This window comes from Lemur catta, chromosome 2 (assembly GCF_020740605.2).
Source record: "Lemur catta isolate mLemCat1 chromosome 2, mLemCat1.pri, whole genome shotgun sequence".
In the NCBI taxonomy this organism is placed as follows: domain Eukaryota; kingdom Metazoa; phylum Chordata; class Mammalia; order Primates; family Lemuridae; genus Lemur; species Lemur catta.
This window is the reverse complement of record NC_059129.1, coordinates 44,346,073-44,367,762: the sequence shown is the minus strand read 5'-3', so window position 1 is coordinate 44,367,762 and position 21,690 is coordinate 44,346,073. Positions and strand designations below refer to the sequence as shown.

Here is a 21,690-nt window from a genome sequence, read left to right as displayed (position 1 = left end):
GTACTGTACTGTACATTTAAAAATTAGTCAAGAGAGTAGATCTCATGTTATGTGGGGTTTTTTTTAACCATAATAAAAAATTTTAAAAAGACATCATACCGAGCAAGAGAAGCCAAATTTAAAAGAGCACACACAGTGGGTTCTATTTATATGAAGTTCAAGAAGAGACAAATCTGGATTTCTGATTCCTGACAAGTTGGATTAGAAGCACTTCTCCCTAGTCCTCCTGCTGAGCACAGCTAACACTCCTGGACATTATATACACAACATAAGAAGACTCTAAAAGGTTGAGAGAAGAAAGCAGACTTACTAGGTGCTTAGGACCTAAAGAATGACACCGTGGCAAGATCCCTGGGTTTTCTTTCTGCCCAGACTTGGAACTAGAGAAGTCAGCAACTCAGAAATACCAATACGCATAGACAAAAACAGCCCCAAGAAAAACCTGCTTTCTAGCCAAAGGACCAGGAAAAGCATAGCCTAGCAAGACAAAAATCTTCACAATAATGACTGCCCTCCTATAGCCAAACACCACGGAAAAAACTACAATCCCAGCCCTGCGCCCACCCCACGAGCAAAGGCCAAGGGGAGAGCCTTGCATGGCTGCAACCTGGTACCCCATCCTCCACTGTCAGGGTAATAACAGAAGAACTAGGGGGAGCCAGGACTTCCATTCCACCCAGCAATAACAAGGCACCCCTCCCCTCCATGCTGGGTTGTGTCAGAGGAGGCCTTGGTTAGGGTTTTCACCACCACCCAATAGTACCCAGGTCAGTGGAGACCACGTGGAAGCAGTAACGAGACACCTGTCCCTTCCCAGACAGGGCGGGATCAGTGGAGGTCTAGTGGGCCAGAACTCTTACCACTTCCCACAAGTAAGGAGGTAGCCCTGGCCCCCACCAGGGTGTCAACCAAGGTCAAATGGGGGACCTAGATTTTACTTCCATTAGTAAGGCCCAGTGTTAGAGGAAGCCTGCTGAAACAGATTTCAAGAAGAGCCAGTGTTTCATAACATAAAGACCCAAAGTGTCTGGGATACAATAAAAAAAAAATTTGTCATACCAAGAACCAGGAAGATCTCAACTTGAATGAGAAAAGATTAACAAATACTAACACCAGGATGATACAAGTACTAGAATTATTTCACAAGGACTTTAAAGCTGTCATCTTAAAAATGCTTCAACAAGCAATTATGAACACACTTGAAACAAATGAAAAAACATAGAAAGCCCTAGCAAAGAAATAGAAGACACAAAGAACCAAATTGAAATTTTAGAACTGAAAGCTCACTTGATGGGCTCAACAGCAGAATGGAGATAAAAGAGGAAAAATCGGTGAACTTGAAGATAAAACAACGAAAATTACCCAATCTGAACAACAGAGACAAAATGGACTAGGAAAACAAAAAACAGAGCCTCAGGAACCTGTGGAACTAAAACAAAAGACCTAATACTCATATTTTTAGAGTCTAAGAAGGAGAGGATAAAAAGTAGGGCCTGAGGGCCGGGCACGGTGGCTCACGCCTGTAATCCTAGCACTCTGGAAGGCCGAGGCGGGTGGATTGTTTGAGCTCAGGAATTCGAGACCAGCCTGAGCAAGAGCGAGACCCCATCTCTACTAAAAATAGAAAGAAATTAGCTGGACAACTAAAAATATATATAGAAAAATTAGCCGGACATGGTGGCACATGCCTGTAGTCCCAGCTACTCGGGAGGCTGACGCAGAAGGATTGTTTGAGCCCAGGAGTTTGAGGTTGCTGTGAGCTAGGCTGACGCCATGGCACTCTAGCCCAGGCAACAGAGTAAGACTCTGTCTCAAAAAAAAAAAAAAAAAAAAAGTAGGGCCTGAAAAAGTATTCAAAGAAATAGTGGCTGAAAAAAAAACCCTGAATTTGGCAAAAGACATAAATAATGGATTTAAGAAGTTGAGTGACTCCAAACAGGTTTAAAACACCAACAAACCCACTTCAAGGCACATCATAGTCAAACTCCTGAAAACTAAGGACAATGAAAAAATCTTGAAAGCAGAAAGAAAGAAATGACACTTTATCTGAAAAGGAAAAATGAATAACAGCCGATTTCTCATCAGAAACCATGGAAGCCAGAAAGAAGTGGTAGAACATTTTTCAGATGCTGAAAGAAAAGAATTTCCAACCCAGAATCCTACATCTGGAGAAAATATTCTTCAGGAATGAAGGAGAATCAAAGCATCCTCAAATGAAGGAAAACTAAGCATTTGTTGTTAGCAGACCTATGCTAAAAGAATGGCTAAAGGAAGTTCTTGAAACAGAAAGGAAATGATAAAAGAAGGAATCTTGGAATATCAGGGAGCAAGAGAGAACAATGGAAAGACTAAACATATCTGTAAATATGACAGACTTTCCTTCTCTTGAGTTTTCTAAATTATGTTTGAGGGTTGAAGCAAAAATCATATTGTCTGATGTGCTTCTCAAAGCATGCAGAGGAAATATTTAAGACAATAAATGGGGAAGGCAAAGGAACTTACAGTGAGGTAAGTTTTCTACACTTCATTTGAGTTGGTAAAATGTTAACACCAGTAGACCGTGGATGGATGGGTAGAAAGATATAGACATATAGCTATAGGTATATATATATATATATATATATATATATATATATATATATATATATTATAACAACTAGAACTACTAAAGAAACTATACAAAGAGATATACTAAAAACAAAACTACAGGTAAATCAAGAATAGGCAAATCTAGTTGCTGGAGCTCAAGGTCAGAACAGCAGTTGCTCCTGGGAGATATCAGCAGGAGGGAGCATCCCTCTAGGGCACTGGAAATATTTTCTATCCTGATCTGAGTAGGATCTTTCACAGGTGTACAATTGAGTTGCATAGCTAAGATTTGTTATACTTTAATTTAAAAATTTTACCTTTATGAGTTATACCTCAATTAAAAATAAATAGAGAGGTTATTGCAACAGTCCAGGATAGCGATGATGGTGCAGCAGGATAGGTGAGATTCAGGGCACCCTCTAGGGATGGAGCCACAGGACGTGCTGTGGGTGAAGTGTTTTCCATGCCACCACCCCCATGGGCTCCCCCAGCCCACTTTCTCACCTCTGGTACGTCAGGGGAATAGGACCAGGACACTCAGAACCACAGTCCAAAGTCACAGCTGCACCAGGCCCAGTGCCAGGCATGCAGCAGCGTTCAGTGCATGCTCCAGCATGGTTTACATCTAACAATACTCATACCCCTCACTTCCATCTGGTCCCTCCAATTCAAAAAGCACTTTCCTTCCCATTAATCTCTGGAATCTATTACGTCTATATTACATACAAGGAAACAGGGATATGAAAGAAGCTAAGGAATTTGTACAAAGTCACACAGCGCATGGCAATTTAAATCAGGCTTCTGGATTCTAAATACAGTGCCCTTTTCCGGGGGTCCTCTGACTTCCAGGGGTCCATCAGAACCACCTGGAGGTTTGCACAAAATGGATATTCTGATTCAGCCACAGAGATTCTGATTCAGCAGGGGTTTCAGTTGTCTACTGCTGCATAACAAAGCTCCCAACAGTTTAGTGACTTAAAACAACGTTTGCGATTTTTTGTGGATTGGCTGGGCTCAGCTGCGTGGTTCTTCTCTTCTGCATGTCCTCAACTGAGGCTAAAATGTCCAAAATGGTTTCTTCATTCACATGACTAACCCTCAGCTGGGATGGATTGGGTAGCTGGCAGCTGGCTGGGTGTCAGGGTAGCTGAACCCACTTAGATGGCAGCTCAGGGCTCCAAAAGCACGCATCCCGAAAGGACAAGTTGCAGTGTGCAAGCGCTTCTCCACCGAGCCTCTGCTTGTGTCACACTTGCCAGTGTCTCGTTGGCCAGAGCAAGTCACATGGCCAAGCCCAGAGTGAACATAGAAGAGTCTATACCAGGGTGTGAATTTCAGGAGGGGTTCATGGGGAGGGGCAGGGAGCACCAAGGTACCTGTCCACCACAGCAAGTGCAGTGGGGCCCAAGAATTCACATTTTTTACAAGCTTCCATCCTGATAATTCCCCCATTATGATGCTGGTGTTCCAGTGACCATACTCCAAGAACACGTCCTATCCAATTGACACTACCACCAAAGAAACTTTTAAATGTCCCCACCTGTTGTGGTCACTGATCAATGGGAATGCCACAGACACCATCCTTGTCCTGGGGAAGCTGACAGCCCAGGGCAGACACACACATACACTGGGACACAAGAAAGCTGTCCAGACACTGGCTTCTTCAACAAACCTGGGGCACTGACTTTCAGCGCTGACCCCACCCCATTCCAGCTGGGCTGCCTTGCCCAGGTCTCTCCCCTCCCCAGGTGTTGGTTTACTCCCCTCAAAGTGAGGGGGATGGGCCAGATTAACCACTTCTTACTTCCTCACCACCATGGGACCCTTTATGTATTTCTTCACCAAGGAGACCCGTGTCTCAAAAGATTTTTATCTACCAAAGAAATGGCACATGCTAAGTAATTTTTTAAAAATTGGAAAATGAATGACTTTTTACTCAATTAATTACTGGGTAGAGTTTCTGATTAGCATGGAATAACCAACATTTCTACACTGAATTGAGAGAATTCCCACCAAAAGCAAAGAGCTTGGAGGTACACGCAGACCAGGCTGCTTCAGCTTGGCAAATGTTCAGTTTGGGTATATGTTTTCACAATATTCAAAATAACTAAAGCCCTGTCTGGAGTGTTGGGGGTATCCAGCTGAGACCGACCACACAGGGTGTCCTCTAAGTGAGAACTTGTGCAGCCCTAAGCACCCTGCATGCTGAGTACCTCTTGGTCCCAGTACCTCTTGGGGAGAGCACACTGCCAGGCACCGCAGAAAAACTGTCCACTATGGCAGCCGCTAGTGCCATGTGACTATTTACACTGAAATTAATTAGAATTAAATAAAACTGCAAAGTCAATTCACTAGCCACATTTCATGTGCTTAATAGCCATGTGTGGCTAGTGGCCACCAATTGGACAGTGCGGATAATATAGCATTTCCATCACCACGGAACGTGCAAATGGACGGTACTAGAAAGCACAGTTTAGAAATACAAATGCAGGCATGTCCAATGTTAGAGGCTCGATGGTGGGTCCTTAAACCTCAGATTCCAGCCGCTCCACAGCTTGGATGATACGATGGAGCTATACATTTCCAGGACAAAAAAAAAAAAAAAAAGAAACTGATTCCAAAACAGCGAAAAATCACACACAGGGATGCAGCCAGCCTTTAGAATCACATACCATATTTAGACAGAAGATGATTAAGCTCCTGATGAGACGGCACTGCCAGTGATACTTGGAGTGAGCCACTGCCACGACGCCTGGCAGAACCCAGCTTTCCTCGGGACCCCCTCACCCTCAAAGAACACAGAGCAAGGGGGCCGTACATTTGTAGCCTGACAAACAGAAACCTCTCTGACCCTGCAGGTCCCACACTTTGGATCTGCGCTATTTCAGCATCTATTTCTAAAGAAAGGGCTTGCTCTGCAAGGCAACAGTGTGGGAAAGACGGTGGGGATGTCTGCTTTAATTGTGGAAGTTTGGCAGCCACTGCCAAAACTTTGACAGCAGACACTGGTGACTGTCGTCTAATCAACTGCCACTCCTCCGTGCTCCTCTGCCCTTGCTCACCAAATCCTGAGTGCATTAGCAGCGATTCAGGGCAAATGCTGATTGGCCTAAGGCAGCGTTTCTCAACCCCAGGACTATTATTAACATTTTGGGCCAGATAATTCTTTCTTTTTTCTTTTTTTCAGAGACAAGGTCTCACTCTGTCACCAAGGCTAAAGTACAGTGGCACAATCATTAGCTCACTGTAGCCTCAAACTCCTGGGCTCAAGTGATCCTCCTGTCTCAGCCTCCCGAGTAGCTGGGACTACAGGCGCGCACCACCATGCCCAGCTAATTTTTTCTATTTTTAGTAGAGATGGCATCTCGCTCTTGCTCAGGCCAGTCTTGAACTGAACTCAAGTAATCCTGCCGCCTCAGCCTCCCAGAGCGCTAGGATTACAGGCATGGTTCTTTATTGTAAGGTTGCCCTGTATATTGTAGGATGTTCAGCAGCATCTCTGGCCTCTACCCATGAGATACTCGTAGCACCCACCCTTGAGTCTGCAGACATGACAAAAATGTGTGCAGACATTGTCAAATATCCCCTGTGGGGCAAAATAATCCCACCCTGAGAACCATTGGTCTAAGGCTAAGACTCTAAGCCAGTGGTTTTCAAACTTAAGCGTGCATCAGAATCACCTGGAGGACTTGTTGAAACAGATTGCAGGGCCTCATCCCCAAAGTTTCTGATTCAGTAGGTCTGTGGTGGAGCTCAAGAATTTGCATTTCAGGGCCAGGCGCGGTGGCTCACGCCTGTTATCCTAGCACTCTGGGAGACCAAGGCGGTAGGATGGCTTAAGCTCAGGAGTTTGAGACCAGCCTGAGCAAGAGCAAGACCCCTTCTCTACTAAAAATAAAAAAATTAGCGGGGCGTGGTGGTGAGTGTCTGTAGTCCTGCCTGAGGCAGGAGGATCGCTTGAGGCCAAGTTTGAGGTTACAGTGAGCTATGAGGATGCCACTGCATTCTAGCCAGCGACAGAGTGAAACTCCGTTTCAAAAAAACCCAAACAGACAAGAATTTGCATTTCTGTCAAGTGCTCAGGCAATGCTTATGCTCCTGGTCAGGGACCCCATTTTAAGAACCATTGGTCTAAGCTCTTTGACACTTGTGTTCCCCTGGCCAGTCAGACCAGAGGGAAGGTGCTGAGGGGCTCCTAGGAAAGCTTTCTCATTGATGATGAGAGACTTGGGAAGAAAGTCCCTTGTCTTCTTGGACATTGTGGAGTCTGCATATGATGTCTGGAGGTGTGGCAGCCATTTTGTGACTCCAGGGGGTAGTTTGAAGGCCAAACTCACCCACCAAGAATGGGAAGAAGTTGGTCCCTTGAGGTTGTTCAGTCACAAAGTTAACCAACTATGTAGCATTCTTCTCAAGAGATCTTTGTGAGAGAGACAAGTCTTCCTTTTTGTTTAAGCAAGTAGTTCTCAGACTTTGCTACCAATTAGAATCACCTGGGAAGTTTTAAAAACTCACCCCATACCAATCAAATCAAAATCTCTGAGTGTGGGGCCCAAGCATCAGTAGTTTCAAAAAGTCCCCCTCAGGTGTTTCAAGGTACAGCCAAGTTTGAGAACCCTCACCACTGAAGGTGTGGCCAGTGGCCCATCAACACCAGCATCATCCAGAAGCTCGTCAGAAAGGGATAATCTCAGGTCCCATCCCAGACTCTGAGGCCGACTTACAGTCTGTGTTTTAACAGGTCATATGTGATCCACATACACAAAATTTGAGAAGCCATTTTGAGTTGATTTTTTGTTTTGAGACAGAGTCTTGCTCTGTCGCCCTGGGTAGAGTGCAGTGGCATCATCGTAGCTCACTGCAACCTCCAACTCCTGGGCTTAAGCAATCCTCCTGCCTCAGCCTCCCGAGTAGCTGGGACTACAGGCATGCGCCACCATGCCCGGCTAATTTTTCTATTTTTAGCAGAGACAGGGTCTCACTCTTGCTCAGGCTGGTATCCAACTCCTGAGGTCAAGCGATCCTCCTGCCTTGGCCTCCCAGATTGCTAGGATTACAGGCCACCATGCCTGGCCTTGAGTTGATTTTTTTGTTATTTGCATTCCAACTGCTACCATTTTTAATAAGGCTGCAGGGCTCACACACGTGAACACAGGATTCACATGTTAAATCATTTGAAAGAAAGATCCTAGTAGTGTGTCACTGCAGAGCAAAGTGGCATGTCCCATAAAGTTGACCATGCGTACACTTACAATTTAGGAATTCCACCTCTTGGCATACAGCCTAGAGAAAACCTCACATGGGCTCAAGAAAACAAATACAAAAATGTCCTTTGCAATTTTGTTCTATCAGAAAAGAGAGAAAATCTAGATGTCCGTAGTTGGGGAAATTGATGAGTAAGTCACGGCACATTCATACTACCGTAACGTTAGCTAACATTTCTGAACAGACACAGTCCAAAATGCTTTACATAGATTACCTTGTTCAGCCTCAGAAGTTCCCTCTAAGACAGACACAGAGCAGTAACTTCCCCAAGTAACTGCATAAAACTTGATGAGCTAGGCAGGATTCAAAACCAAGCAGTTTGCCTCTAGTACTGTCCTCCTAATCATTATACTAGCCGCATGGGGGAAAAAATCCCCTGACCCCCTGACCTCTGTACACAAATGTGCCTCTTCTTTCCACACACTCCCCCCAACCCCCCATCATCACAACACCTGCAACACTCAACTGCAAACGATGATTTTCATGCCAAGGTGCTGGCCCCCTTACATCACCTGGAACAATTTTTTATCATAGTAAAATACACATACCATAAAATTTACCATTTTTAAGTGTACAGTTCAGCAGTATTTATTCACATTATTGTGCAACCATCACCACCATCCACCTCCAGGACTTTTCTACCGTCCAAACAGACACTCTGTGCCCATTAAACAGCTGCTCCTCATTCCCCTCCCCCCAGGCCCCAGCAACCACCGTTCTACTTTCTGCCTCTAGGAATTTGCTAAGTGGGATCACACAGTATTTGTCCTTTTGTGTCCGGCTTCTTTCACTTAGCATGACGTTGTCGAGGTTCATCCATGTTGTAGCATCTATCAGAATTTCATTCCTTTTTAAGGCTGAATAATATTCCATTTTATGTAAGTACCACATTTTCTTTATCTATTAATCTGTCAATGGACACTTGGGCTGTTGTCACCTTTTTGCCAGTGTGAACAACGCTGCTGTGAAGGCCAGTGTCCCAGTGCCTGTCGGAGCACCTGTTTCTAGCTCTTTGGGGTGCATGCAGGCAGGCTTCCCTTTAGTGCGCTTTGCTTTGCAGGAACACAACATTACGCTGTTTTGCAAATTGAAGGTTTGTGGCAGCCCTATGTCGAGCAAGTCTGTCACTGTCATTTTTCTAACAGCATGTGCTCACTTTGTGTCTCTATGTCACATTTGGGTAATTATCACAATATTTCAAACTTTTTCATTATTACATCTAAGATCAGCAGATCTTAGATGATATTACTATCTTTTTCATTATTACACTATTACACTTTTTCATTATTACACCTAAGATCAGATCTTAGATGATATTACTACTAAGATCAGATCTTCGATGATATTACTACTAAGATCAGATCTTAGATGATATTACTACTAAGATCAGATCTTAGATGATATTACTACTAAGATCAGATCTTAGATGATATTACTTAGTTTGATATTACTATTGTAATTGTTTTGGGGTGCCACGAACTGTGCCCACATAAGACAATGAACTTAACCGAAAAATGTTATGTGTGTTCTGACTGCTCCACCAACTGGCTGTTTCCTTGTCTCTCTCCCTCTCTTCAGGCCTCACTGTTCCCAGAAACACAATGATATTGAAGCTAGGCCAGTCAATAACTCTGCAATGCCCTCTACATGTTCAAGTGAAAGAATAGTCACATGTCTCTCACTTTAGATCAAAAGGTAGAAATGAGTAAGCTTAGTGAGGAAGGCATGTTGAAAGCTGAAACAGGCTGAAAGCCAGGCCTCTTGCACCAGTCAGCCAAGCTGTGAATGGCGAAGAAAAGTCCTTGAAGGAAATTTAAAGTGCTACCACAGTGAACACATGAATGGTAAGAAAGTGAAAGAGCCTCACTGCTGATACGGAGAAAGCTTGAGTGGTCTGAATGGAAGATCAAAAACCAGCCACAGGATTCCCTTAAGCCAAAGCCTAATCCAGAGCAAGGCCCTCACTCTCTTCAATTCCATGAAGGCTGAGAGAGGTGAGGAAGCTGAAGAAGGTGTGAAGCTAGCATGGGTTGGTTCATGGGACTTAAGGAAGAAGCCGTGTCCACAACATAACAGTGCCAGGTGAAGCAGCAGGTGCTGATGGAGAAGCTGCAGCAAGTTATCCAGAAGATCTAGCTAAGGTCATTGATGAAGGTGGCTACACTAAACAACAGATTTTCCAGGCAGACAAAACAGCCTTATCTTGGAAGAAGATGCCATCTAGGACTTTCATGGCTACAGAGGGTAAGCCAATGCCTGGCTTCAAACGACAGGCTGACTTGTTAGGGGCTGAGGCAGCTGTGACTTTAAGTTGAAGCCACTACTCATTTACCACTCCAAAAGCCCTACAGCCCTTAAGAATCATGCTAAAGCTACTCTGCCTATGCTCTAGAAATGGAACAACAAAGCCTGAATAACAGCACATCTGTTTACAGCACGGTTTAGTGAATACTGTCAGCCCACTGTTGAGACCTACTGCTCAGAAAAAAAGATGCCTTACAAAATATCACTGCTCATTGACAATGCAACTGGTCACCCAAGAGCTCTGATGGAGATGTACGGGGCGATCAAGGAGTAATTTTGACTTTCAAGTCTTATTACTGAAGAAATACATTTGGTAAGGCTATCGCTGCCATAGATAGTGATTCCTCTGATGGATCTGGACGATGTCAATTGAAAACCTTTTGGAAAGGATTCACCGTTCTAGATGCCATTAAAAACATTTGTGATTCACAGGAGCAGGTCAAAATATCAACATTAGCAGGAGTTTGGAAGAAGTTGATTCCAATCTTCATGGATGACTTTGAGGGGTCCAAGACTTCAGTGAAGGAACTGCAGATGTGGTGGAAATAGCAAGAGAACTAGAATCAGAAGTGGAGCCTGAAGATGTGACTGAATTGCCGCAGTCTCATGATCAAACTATAATGGATGACAAGTTGCTTCTTATGGATGAGCAAAGAAAGTGGTTTCTTGAGATGGAATATACTCCTGGTGAAAATGCTGTGGATATTGTTGAAATGACAACAAAGGATTTAGAATATTCCATAAACTTGGTTGAAGAAGCAGAGGCAGGGACTGAGAGGATTGACTACAATTTTGAAAGAAGTAAAATGCTGTCAAACAGTGTCACATGCTACAGGTATCTTTCATGAAAGGAAGAGTTCATCAATGCAAGAAACTTCACTGTCTTATTTTCAGAAATTGCCACAGCCACCCACCTGCAGCAACCACCAGCCTGATCAGTCAGCAGACATCACGTTGAGGCAAGACCCTCCACCAGCAAAATCATGACTCGATAAAGGCTCAGTTGATCATTAGCACTTTTTAGCAAGGAAGTATTTTTAAGTTATGTACATTGCTTTTTTGGACATAATGCTAATGCACACTTAATAGACAACAATATAGTTTAAACATAACTTTATATGCATTGGGAAGTCCAAAAATGCATGGTGGTGACAGAGCAAGGGACAGTGTGGGGCAGGCTGTTCTGGCTGCTGGGGAGGCTGCCTGGGGCAGGGCTGGTTGCAGCCGTGGGGGCCAGAGAGGAAGGCAGCTCAGCAGGAGCCGAGCCTGTGTGGAGCAAATGGGGAGCCCAGCCCCTTTGGAGAAGCTTCCCAAGGAGGACAGAGGGGGCCATCGTAGCAGCAGCTGACATCTGCGGGAGGCCTGTCTGCTCCTGCTTTCCACCGTGTCTCCTCACCTCTAAACTGGGGTGACAGCAGCACCTACCTCACAGGGTGGCAGGGAGGATGCCTGGAGCAGGACAGGAAAAGCACCTGGAGCAGCACCTGACGCAGAGGAAGTGCTCAATGTCGGTTATTTGAAAGTCAATTGAAAACCTTTTGGAAAGGATTCATTATTCTAGACACCATCCAAAACATGTGTGAGTCATAGGAGCAAGTCAAAATATCAATATTAACAGGCGTTTGGAAGAAGTTGATTCCAACCCTCATGGATGACTTTGAGAGGTTCGAGCCTTCAGTGGAAGAAGGAATTACCTCCTTTAGTCTCAACAACAAGCCTAAGTGATGCATGCTGTTATCTCTATCTTTTTAAAGCAGAAATTGGAGATGAGAGAGGTGAAGTCAGTTGCCCGATATCACACAGCAGGAATGAGCCAGAATTCAAAGTCTATTTTATCCAGCCAAAGCCCAAAGCCTTTAGTCCACAAAACTTGGGGACCAAAGGCTGGAGTCCCGGAATCCAGGAATCCAGAGCTGGAAGGGGCCTTGTGAAGCTACGTTGTCTGGTCTAACCCTTTCATTTTGTAAAGAAAGATAACCAGAGAAAGAAGCATGTCAGACTGAGGATGTGGAGCTGAGGTTTCTAGACAAACCGACAGGTAGGACAAGCCACTGCCTCAGCCTCGGCCGCAGTCTGCCCACAGGTCAGCGAGCCTGTGTCCTGTCTCCAGCCAGCGCAGCTGAAGGTGCTGGGGAGCTGGGGCACAGCCAGGAGGCGGCGGCTGAGAGCCTCTGCTCCAAGAGCTCATTCGCCTGCCTCCCCCTCAGGCTGGCAGAGATCAGCCCGAGAGGCACCCATCCCCCCACAATCCTTGGCCGGCAGCCCAGAGACCCCTTGGCAGCCCCCCACCGCAGCCTCCTACCCACTGCCGGGAGGAAGTCAGACAATTACAGACGACCTTTGCAAGGGAGCAGAATGTAAACTAGGCTCCATTTGCCTATGCAATCTTCATAATTACCACGGCAATTATTCCCAATGAGCCATCACGACCAAGCCTTCAGCCCAGGTGCAGAGCCCCTCAGCCATCCCCTCCCCTCCCCATCCCAGGCTGGCCTTGTCCCATGGCATAATCACCTGCCTCTCTGCTCTCCAGCCACAACCGCATGGGGGAGTGACTGGCAGCTAGCTTCATCCCCACTGCAGAGATGGGGAAGCTGAGGCTCAGCCTTGCCAAGGACAAGTGGCCCGTAAGCAGTTGAGTTTGGAAGGAGTTAGACCTTAACACCTCACCTGGGCCTCATTTCTTCCCACTCAACTGGGCCTGGGCCAGATAGAGGGACCCTCAGAGGAATCCTCTCTTCTTTAGAAACAGGGAGGAAATGGAAACACAACTGGAACTCATGGTAGGATTTAGGGAAGTAGTTTCTAAACCTGGATGTACAAGAAAATCTCCTTTTAAAAAAATGAGCATTCCTGTTCCCTACCGTGGAGACCGATTCTGTTGAAATAGGGTAAAACTCAAGTGTTCCTGTCTTGATTTTTGCTTTTAAAGTTCTCTCGTGATTTAAATCATCAGTCCACATTTGGTAAATGTTAGGAGGTACAGGAAAGAATTCCTGAATATTTCTTGCTCTTTCCCCCACTGTCAACATTTCCAACAACCAAAAGCTCCTTCTTTTGCACATCTAAACAAACACTGGAAGTTGAGGGAAGAGATGTGAGTCATTCACACGTTATTATAAATAAGTCTACGCAGCTAGCTTTCTGCCTAATGCCTAGCTGAGATCCTGCCCACTTGGAGAGAGGAGGGGGGAGGGTGCGGGGTGGGGGAGGGGAATTAGTGTTGACAGAGGAGGAAAGAGAAGAGAGCAGGAAGAGGGAGGGAATAGAGGTGTGTCTGAGAGAGATGTTAAGAGTGAAAGGCCTTGAACTGAGCCAAATGACTTGAAAGGTGTGATCCATAATGGGAAAACCAGAGACAGGCTTGAATTTAAAGTAACGAACACTCATGCCAGAGCCCAGACAGCAACCAAGCAGCGTTCACCTCGGCTGTGTGGGAGACACTGAGCACAGGGCAGAGACCTGCCTGTACAGCCAGTGGCTGGGGAGTGATCTAACTCCTCAGTACCCAAAGTGTGGTCCAAGGACCAGCCGCACAGACATCAACTGGGAGTTGGTTAGAAAGAAATGCAGACCCTTGGGCCCACCAGACCTACTGAATCAGAATCTTCTAACAAGGCCCCCAAAGGTTCCTGTGTGCAGTAAGGTTAGAGAAGCTCTGGTCTAACTACTAACATTTGACCACAGCGAGCTCTGGGAATCACCTGCTCCTAGGAGGACATTGATGGGCAAGAGGTGTGGCTGCACCAGGAAGCTAAGAATGGGGCGGGTGCCGGGGCCCGGGCAGAGCAGGCTAAGCTCCTCCAAGGAGCCAGCCAGAGTTGCTGTTTAAGGGAAAGGGAGGGCAGGATAGGACAATAAAATTCAGTAGTAGGTAAATTTGGGGCCCTCGACTTGGAATTTCCAGCTGGATTTAAGGCTCACTTTGCCACTAACTTGCTGTGTGACTTTGCACAAGTAACTGGCCTCAGTTTCCTCTTCTATCAAACGGAGTTGATACTGTGTTCGCTTGCTACCTTTTAGGCTGTTGTGAGGCCCACAGCAGCTAAGATGACAAAGCACGTTGGAGACCATGAACCCCTGGGCAGGGTGAGTCACCATGGCTGCCTCCCAGTGTCCTTAGGAGACTCCACGTGAGCCTGGCCTCCCAGGTGGCGAAGTTTACCCCTGTTGCCTTCCCATCCCCTTAAGAGCTGCAATTTCATGCTGAAAGGAGTTGGACAAACCAGGTCACACGAGGATGTTACTATCTGACAATATTTCAATGGGTCTGCCAGGATGTGGTTCTGAAGACCCTTGGAATTAGATATCAGGTGCAGTCAGGTGGGGGTGGTCCAAGGATCTCACATCCTCCTACCCACCGGGGAGCACTGGTTCACCACCTGGACCGCACAACAGAAGCAGAGATGTCTGGACCATCAGGATGGCTAAAATGAAAGCACAGGCAATATCAAGTGTTGACGAGGCTGCAGAGCAACCACGCTGTCAAATGCCACTGGAAGGACTATAGAACCACTTAGGAAAACTGTACAGCCTGGAGGGACTGTACAGCCACTTAGGAAAACTAGGCGGCAATATCTACTGAAGTTCAGCACCTATATGCCTTAAACCAGCACTTGCACTCTTGTGTCTATACCCAACGGAAATAAGTGCACGTGGCCACCAAAACACATGGACAAAAATGTTCACAGCAGCAATATTCATATTAGCCCCCAAACAACCCACGTGTCCACCAATAGTTGAAAGACTAAGTAAATTGTATGCAGTGCTACATACTGTGCTGCCCAGAAGCCCGGCTTCAGAGGAAGGAGCTCCATCCCAGCAGGGAGTATTTACTGCTGCCAACTCTCAGAGTTCCCCTCAAAGAATGGCCCTCCACCTGGTGGCCCCTCCCAGGGGAGCTCACATCCAATAACTGGTTGGCCCAGGCCTGAATCCCTTGCTTAAGGCGGGACAACTCTGAAGCACCACCCATCCCCATTAGTCCCTGTGGGATCAGCTGAGGCCTGTGTTAAAATGGCACCTCAGTTCCCCCCCTCTCACTCTCCCCATCCCTGCTCCCCTGCCTTGTTATAAGTGGTGTTCCTGGGAGCACTTCCCGACACGCCTGCACATACATCTCCAAGTGGGAACCCAACCTACCCCAGCTGGTGTCAGGAGTGACTCTAGGAAGCAGCCTCTGAACACGGGGACCTGGGAGCTGGGTCACCCACCCGTCCTTGGCACTAGGAAGAGAGTTGATGGCCCCACAAGAAGCCGTGATGAGACCGTTAATGCTCTCCGGGCTTGGAGAGGAAGCGTGTGCACTGCAGGGGCAACAGCTCCTGACTCTGCGAGGCTGGGGGAGCGCTAACTCATTATACAGCCTACAGAATGGGGGGCTGTTCTGGGGCTCACAAGCACTGGAAAGACAAGGCAAGGCTGAGGGTGACTCATCACTAATTTAAGGCCAAGTGTGAAAGCCAAGGGCCTCCTTAGTGGCATATAAATTCTCCTCCCCCGCAGCTGGAGGGAGGAAGATGCTGAGGAGCAGGCCAAGGTTTAATTATGAGTGGAGCACAGCAACAGAAAAGGGTGAATCCTCAGCCCAAGAGGGGTCTGCCGCATCAAGCTCAGGCCCTGTTTGGGAAAGAATGAGATGCAGAGTGACCCCTGGCCTAGCTCCCTCTGCTTGAAGCCCCGCAGCAGCCCCACCCCGACCGCCAGACCCGTAACTGGGGTAAGTCACACCCTCGCTCGCTGGGGCTAAGGCAGGAAAGGCTGGCGCGGACAGACCATCACGTGGGCAGAGGCCAGGAGGGTGCACCCAGGACTCAATCCAGAGGGCCTGCACCAAGGGACAGGGTGGCACATCACGTCGGATAGGGAGAGAGAATCCCATAATGCAAGAGCTAACACTGTGGCAAAGACCCAGCCAAGACAGGGTAGCAGAGAGCCTGGAGAAAGCGACAGCCCCACAGTACAAGAAGCAGAAACACCAGGGCTGCAGGGCCAGGCAGTGGAAAAAGGATCCAATGGCTCGGAGAACTGGGCGTGCTCAGGTGGGTGCCACGCCAGGCCAGAAGCCCACCAGTCGTCTGTCTTCTGCAGGGAGGCCGGACAGACACTCCATTTACCAGAGCCCTGAGGAAAGCCCTGAGCTGCTCCAGCGTGAGTGTCCTCTGAGGACATGATAGTCAGAGCTGCTGTTACAGAATGGGCACCCCGACAGCCCTGGAGATGACAGGACCCCAAAGGAAGAGGCCAGGTGGCAGCATTCAGTGACCAGGAGCAAGGCAGGGGCAATTATCACAAGCAGCAGCAAGGTCAGAGCTGTCTGACCCACAGTGGTATGGGAATGACTAAGAGACCGGGTGTCCCCGAGGGCCGGCAAACAAGGACACTGCCCACTCTCTGTAATCAACAGAATTCAAGGCTTGATGATCCAGGGCTGAGGGCAGCAACCCAATAAAAAGTCACCATCCTTGGACAAATTTCCAGACCTGAGCAAGGTTTCAGATCCAACTGACTGAAGGAGAGACCCGGTCGCCAGGAGGAAGGACCCTGCAACCCCAGAACAAGTATACATGGCGATAATTCCACCAGGCCCTCCCAGAAGGACTTACTCGCCATTTATTTGGGTAACCGTACACTGGAGAAAGAGGAATACCCAGGCATTTCAAGGACTGTCAGACACATGGTCTAAATGAACATGGGGACTGGGTACCCAAAAGGTTATCATGGCCCCTGTGAGGGTGGCAGCGTAGGGGGCTGGGGGAGGAATGAAGTCCTGGCCCACATTTGGCCCACAGGGAGTCTGCTGGGTCCACAGCCCACCCAGTGTCATCGCTCTGGTCCCTGAATGTGTAACTGGAACAGACACACATGGCAGAACCCCACACTGCTGCCTTGGCCTGTGAGGCAAATGCTATTGTAGAGGAAGCCTCTGAAACTGCCCCCAGCAAGGAGGTGTGGCTCTGGGCGTGTGACAGGATCTGCGGGTCTCATCACAAGGTACCACCCAGAATTGTTGCTGGCTGGGGTGACGAAACAGCCTTTGGAAGATGCAGCTGATTAAGAGATCCATGGTATGGCGTGGTGGCTACAGTTCTCAGCAACGTACCATATTCTTGAAAATTGCTAAGAGAGTAGATTTTGACACGTAACTACCATGTGATTTGTATTTAACTCATGCTAGTTTTGAGCCCGGGGCCTCGTGAAGCACATGTAACTCACACATCTCTTCACCTTGGAAGCTGCGAGAACTATTTTTCAAGCTGCATATAACTCATGCACAGAAAACAATAAAAAATAACATTTTTCATTAAATTAGACAGGATCGGCTAAGTGCAATGGCTCACACCAGTAATCCTAGCACTTTGGGAGAATTGCTTGAGACGACCAAGAGTTCAAGACCAGCCTGAGCAACATAACAAGATCCAGTCTCTACAAAAAATTTATTTTGTAAAAAAAAAAAAAAGTGTTATGGCTCTTTTAGAATTTGTCTAGCAGGTTTTCCAGTCCTCACTGGAAGACCCTAAAAATTAAAAAATTTTAAAAAAGTATCATTTGGTTTTCGAAGTTTTTTTTTTTTTTTTTTTTGAGACAGAGTCTCGCTCTGTTGCCCAGGCTAGAGTGCCGTAGCATCAGCCTAGCTCACAGCAACCTCAAACTCCTGGGCTCAAGCGATCCTCCTGCCTCAGCCTCCCAAGGGGCTGGGACTACAGGTGTGCACCATTGTGCCTGGCTAATTTTTTTCTATCTTTAGTAAAGACGGGGTCTCACTCTTGCTGAGGCTGGTCTCGAACTCCTGAGCTCAAATGATCCTCCCGCCTCGGCCTCCCAGAGTGCTAGGATTACTGTGTCTGGCCTGTTTTCAAAGTTTTTATTCTATTTTCGTAATAAAACACTGTGGCCCCAAGGAAAAAAATTTTTTTTACTGTGGCAGTCAACGTGATAAAGGTTCTAATCACAAAAGTATATGAGATAATGCATATGTTAATTAGCTTGATGTATCCATTTTACAATGTACATGCATTTCAAAACATATTGCACACCATAAATACATACCGCTTTTATTTTTCAGTTTGAAGGATGGAGAGGCCAATCTTCTGGGACACAGTACACACTCTTAGCTATTGATCACTGTGTGGTGCTGTATCCCCATGGTCCCCAGTGGGACCAGAATAAACGCATCCCAGAACTACGGGGTAGAAGTAGGAGCAGCCCCACTCACCATCACACCCAGTGACAACTCTGCACATTGCAGAAATCCTGGGTCCCAGGGGGAAGCAGTTCCACCAGGAGACAGCAAGAGTCCAATTAAACTTTCAGCTACAGCTGCCTCCACTTCCCTTCGGGTTCCTTGTGGCAAGACAGCAGCAGACAAAGGAGTCACCGTCCCAGCAGGAGTGATCGGCCCTGATCATCAGCAGGGCCTCTGTGAAAGCCTCGCACTGTCTGTACGCCAGGGCAGGGAAGGGTCGCTGGGGCATCCAGGCAGTTCCCCGGGCATCTCTTGGTGCTCCCTTGCCTGGTGTTGATGGGAAATGGCGGAGGGCCACAGCCAAGGTCTAAGAAGGGCAGGACGAGGGTCTGGGCCCACTGGCCAGGAAAGCCACCTAGAGCAGCAGAGGTGCTGGCCGAGGGAGCCTGGCACGGGGAGTTGAAGAGGGAGAAAAGGAGAGTGAGTTGCGGCCCGAGACCTGCTGCTGCAGCAGGGACTGGAGCTCATCTCACTGCCCTTCCCCAGGAAAAGAGGCAACCAGAATCCTGAAGAAGCTGTTCCCCAACGGGGTGAGTTATTAGAAGAGCACAGATTTCCAAGCAACCTGAGGAGTGGGCTGCAGTGGATGCCGAGAGGTGCCCAGGTGTGGCTCTTCAGGGCTGAGGCACTTTGGGCCCAGCTGTCGGCAGGGGGCCCTCAGCTGAGTCTCACCCTGGGACCTGCCCTTGGCTGAAGGGAGCTGCCCTGCGCAAGGCCAGGCCTCCTCCTCAAGAGCCACCCCAGCTTCACGGCTCTATGTGGTGCCAGCTGAGGCCTCCACTGTGACTGCTGCTTTGCCACGAGCCTCCCTCCCTCAGGCCTGTGGATGCCAAGAGCAACCTCGTGCATCCAACCTCCAGCTCTGACTCTGCTTCCCCAAGGACCAGACCTACGACAACCACACAACAGTGCAAAAGGGCAAACCTCTGCCACCCACCACACACGGAGGACTCTCACGGACATAACCCCGAGCAAAACACGCCTGACACAGAAGAGCATGTTCCACACGCCTCCATTGGTATGAAGTTTGCAAACAGGCCGATCTGATCCTGTAGAAGTCAGAATAGTGGTTATGAGGGGCAGATATTAACTGGGAAGCGGTATGAGAGAACCTTCTGGGGTGCTGGAAGTGTCTGTGTCTTGTTCTGGGTAGTGGTTCCAAGTTCGTGGATGTATGCACTTTTTACCTCAATTTAAATAATTCCCAATGCCCAGGCCTTAGCCCCATTAAATCAGAAAACTCTGATGTGCAGCCAGGGTTGAGAAGCCCTCGGCCAGGGTCTGCTGAAGTGGAGAGGAGACACTGTCCCGCAAGGTGAGCGACTGGCCCAAGGCTCAAGGCAGAAGGAAGGAGCGCGGAAAGGCAGCCCGCAGGGTGGGTCGGAGCGGGAACAGAGCAGCCCAGGGGGTTGCACCAGCTCGCACTCAGGGGAGGAAGGAACTGTGGCAGTGGCAATGGCACCCCCTCGCTGCATGGCCTGGGGCAGCCCCTCCCCTGTCCAGGCTGGTGTCCTCCCCGCTGGGGCAGGTTGGACCAGGCCCGGGGGCGGGAAGGGCAGGGTGTAGTCGCATCCCCATATGCACGCTCGGTGCCCTTGGAACCCTCAGACCCTGCTCAAATCCAGTCCAGTCTCTTCCTGGCAAGTCACCCCCTGCCCCCAGCGTGTTCCCATCTGCAAAGCAGCAATGACGGTGCCTGCTTCACACAGGGCTGTGAGAACCGCTGGAAGACAAATGTTTCCACAACACCTCCTCTTTCTTCACTCTCAGCTGACGACTGCGCTGCTTATCCTCGGAAAAAAAGGGAGCAGTCTAGAGACGACACCCAGGGCCCTGCACCCACCCTGGGCTCTCCTCCGCTGGGCGCAGCCCCTCCCATCTACGCTCCCCCCCGCATTGCTCCAAGGCACCCATGCCCCGCTTTGCCTCGCTGCGGAATCTCTCCCATCCAGAGGGAAACGCGCTGTTTGTTGTTCTCTCATTTAAGAGAAAACCAAGGCCCTCAGACGGGCCCCTGTGTCTGCTCCCAGGGGGCAGAGGACACTCCTGGGAAGGCTTGTCCATCGTCCCTGTCCACTCCTTCCAAAGTCTCCCCAGTCGGCCTCCCCCCCCCAGCCCCAGGGCTGTGGCTCTCTGTCTCCTGTGCCGGGGTGCTGTTCCCCTGACATCCACAGCGCTCACTGCCTTGCCTTACGTCTGTGATCAACGTCCCTGACCCCCACTTCCCCCCATCCAAAACAGCCAGCCCATCCCCCTCACCCCCTAACCCCTCACCTGCTTTATTTTTTCTATTTAAACTTATCACTCCCTGATATATATATACATATACACATTTTAAAATTAATAGACTTTTTTTAGAGCAGTTTTAAGTTCACAGCAAAACTGATCAGAAAGTAGAGCGTTCCCATAGACCCCCCTCAGCCTCAATATCCTGCGTCTGTGTGGCACGTGCGTTACGAATGACAAAGCTACACTGACACGTCATCATCACCCAGAGCCCACCATCCTAGCATCACACGGACAGCTGCCCTGCCTAGAAATCCTACTCATCCCCGCCGACCCCCTGTCAACCCCTGACCTTTTTACCGTCTCCATAGTTCCACCTTTTCCAGAATATCATATAGTTGGAAGCAGGCAGCCTTTTTAGATTGGCTTCTTTACTTAGTAACAAGCATTTAAGGTTCTGCCTTGTCTTTGCATGGCTTGATAGCTCATTCCTTTTGAACACCGAATAATATTCCATCATCTGGATGTGCCACCGTTTATTTACCAGTCACCTACTACAGGACATATTGATTGCTTCTAGATTTGGGCAATTAAATTCCTTGACATTCATCATACACAACAGCATGTTAAAACCCTGATGAGTCCTGGAGGAAAGAAAATTTGCCTTGGTTGATCCCAGGTTTTCTCAAATTTGACCATGGACAATTTGTCCAGGTGCCACCTCCCACCCTCCACTTCCTGGGTGCCACAGGAGCTTGTCCTCTGAGGACGAACTGGGACAGCCAACGAAGGCCTTGAAGGAGGAGAAAGGCTGAGGGTAACAGAGCAGAGTGGGGACACCCAGGCAAAGGGACAGAGCGGGGACACCCAGCAAAGGGACAGAGCGGGGACACCCAGGCAAAGGGACAGAGCGGGGACACACAGGCAAAGGGATAGAGCGGAGACACCCAGCAAAGGGACAGAGCGGGGACACCCAGGCAAAGAGACAGAGCGGGGACACCCAGGCAAAGGGACAGAGCGGGGACACCCAGGCAAAGAGACAGAGCGGGGACACCCAGCAA

At 48.3% G+C, this 21,690-nt stretch overlaps 1 protein-coding gene and 1 non-coding gene across 2 annotated transcripts in view; one reads left to right on the top strand and one right to left on the bottom strand.

Moving 5' to 3' along the window:
* Window positions 1-21,690, bottom strand: part of PACSIN1 (protein kinase C and casein kinase substrate in neurons 1) — a 57,270-nt gene that overhangs the window by 24,696 nt on the left and 10,884 nt on the right. The gene's annotated exons all lie outside the window — the stretch shown is intronic.
* Window positions 17,616-17,677, top strand: LOC123633721. The gene has a single exon (XR_006733736.1). It is a non-coding gene; the product is annotated as a U7 small nuclear RNA (small nuclear RNA).